The sequence below is a fragment of the Eriocheir sinensis genome, chromosome 5 (assembly GCF_024679095.1).
Source record: "Eriocheir sinensis breed Jianghai 21 chromosome 5, ASM2467909v1, whole genome shotgun sequence".
Taxonomy (NCBI): domain Eukaryota; kingdom Metazoa; phylum Arthropoda; class Malacostraca; order Decapoda; family Varunidae; genus Eriocheir; species Eriocheir sinensis.
Genome location: NC_066513.1, coordinates 1,162,020 through 1,164,371, shown reverse-complemented (window position 1 = coordinate 1,164,371; position 2,352 = coordinate 1,162,020).

The window sequence follows — 2,352 nt, the reverse complement described above, 5'->3', positions numbered from 1 at the left end:
GTGTGCAGCGGGGCCGCGGGAGGGGGGGAGGCATGCAGTTAGCAAGTTCAGAAGAGCAGTCGGCATGAACATATCGATAGAAGATAGAAAGAGATGCAACATGGCGGCGGAATTTGAGAGGTAGAAAGCTGATGAGACGAAGAGCCTTTGACTCCACTCTGTCCAGAAGAGCTGTGTGAGTGGAGGCCCCCCACACTTGAGATGCACACTCCATACGAGGGCGGACAAGGCCCTTATATATGGAAAGCATCTGTGCGGGGGAGAATAACTGGCGGAGACGATACAGAACGCCCAACCTCGAGGAAGCTGATTTAGTAAGAGAGGAGATGTGAAGTTTCCAGTTGAGATTTTGAGCTAAGGATAGACCGAGGATATGTAGTGTTGAAGAAGGTGACAGCTGGATGTTGTCGAAGAATAGGTGATAGGTGTTTGGAAGTTTGTGTGAGTTGATAGGTGGAGAAATGGGGTTTTTGAGGCATTGAAGGACACAAGGTTCCTTTTACCCCAATCAGAAATGATAGCAAGGTCTGAGGTTAAGCATTCTGCAGCCTCCAATCTGGAGTCTTGTAATTCCTGTTGTGAGGGTCTTCTGTTGAAGGAAGTTGAATAATGCAGAGTGGAGTCGTCAGCGTATGAGTGAATAGGACAGTTTGTTATGGAAAGAAGATCAGTGATGAATAACAGGAAGAGAGTGGGTGATAGTACAGAGCCCTGTGGAACGCCACTGTTGATAGGTTTAAGGGAAGAACAGTGACCGTCTATCACAACAGAGATAGAACAGCCGGAAAGGAAACTGGAGATAAAGGAACAGAGAGAGGGATAGAATCCGAAAGAGGGCACTTTAGAAAGCAAAGACTTATGCCAGACTCTATCGAAGGCTTTCGATATGTCTAGCGCAACTGAGAAAGTTTCACCGAAACGGCTAAGAGAGGATGACCAAGAGTCAGTTAAGAGAGCAAGAAGATCGCCAGTAGAACGCCCCTTGCGGAATCCATACTGGCGATCAGATAGAAGGTTAGAAGTGGAAAGGTGCTTTTGAATCTTCCGGTTAAGGATTGATTCAAAAGCTTTAGATAGACAGGAAAGTAAAGCTATAGGGCGGTAGTTTAAGGGATTGGATCGGTCACCCTTCTTAGGCACAGGCTGTATGAAGGCGTACTTCCAGCAGGAAGGAAAGGTAGATGTTGACAGGCAGAGGCGAAAGAGTTTGACCAGGCAGGGTGTCAGCACGGAGGCACAGTTTTTAAGGACAATAGGAGGCACTCCATCAGGTCCATAAGCCTTCTGAGAGTTGAGGTCACCTTCCTATTCCTCCTATCTCCTCTTTTTCCTCAGCTACTTTCTCCTATCTGTTCTCCCATTCCTCCTCCTCCTCCTCCTCCTCCTCCTCCTCCTCCTCCTCCTCCTCCTCAGTTTCCTATTTTAGCTTTCTTTGCCCCCTCTATACTTTCTTTATCACTCTCTTCCTCTCCTCAGTTACTTTTCGCTCTTTCCCTCCTCTTCCTCCTCTTTCACCTTCCTAGTCATCCTTCTCTCCTCCTTCTCAGTGTCCTGTTTAAGCTTTCTCTCCTCTCCCCTTTACCCTTTCTTTATCACTTTTCTCCTCTCCATCATTCTGTCTTCACCTTACTATTCCTTCTCTCCTCCTCCTCCTCAGTTACTGCTCATTCTCTTTCTCTCCTCTCCTCTTCACCCTTTCTTTATCAATTTAAACGAGGACAAGCAACACTAACACTCGTCTTCTCGTGCTGGTGTGTTGATGTCTCGTGGTGGTGAGGTGAGGAGGGATGGTGGTGAGGCCGAGTGTGGTGTGGTCGTGGTGACGGAGTGGTGTCGCTGGTGTCTTGGTGGTGGGGGTCCTGGTAATGGTGGCGGTGACGGAGTGGTATCGCTGGTGTGGTGGTGGTGGTGAGGGTTTGGTGTTGACGGTCCTGGTAGTGGTGGTGGTGGTGAAGGTCAGGTGGTGGTGGTGACGGAGTGGTGTGTCGCTGGTGGCTTGGTGGTGATGAGGGATAGGTGGTGTTGGTCCTGGTGGTGGTGGTGGTGACGGATTGGTGTCGCTGGTGTCTTGGTGGTGATGAGGTTAGGTGGTGAAGGTCCTGGTGGTGGTGGTGACGGAGTGGTGTCGCTGGTGTCTTGATGGTGGTGATGGTCCTGGTGGTGGTGATGGTCCTGGTGGTGGTGGCTGAGTGGTGTCGCTGGTGTCTTGGTTGTGATGGTCCTGGTGGTGGTGATGGTCCTGGTGGTGGTGACTGAGTGGTGTCGCTGGTGTCTTGGTGGTGATGAGGTTAGGTGGTGATTGCCCTGGTGGTGGTGGCGGTGGTGACGGATTGGTGTCGCTGGTGTCTTGGT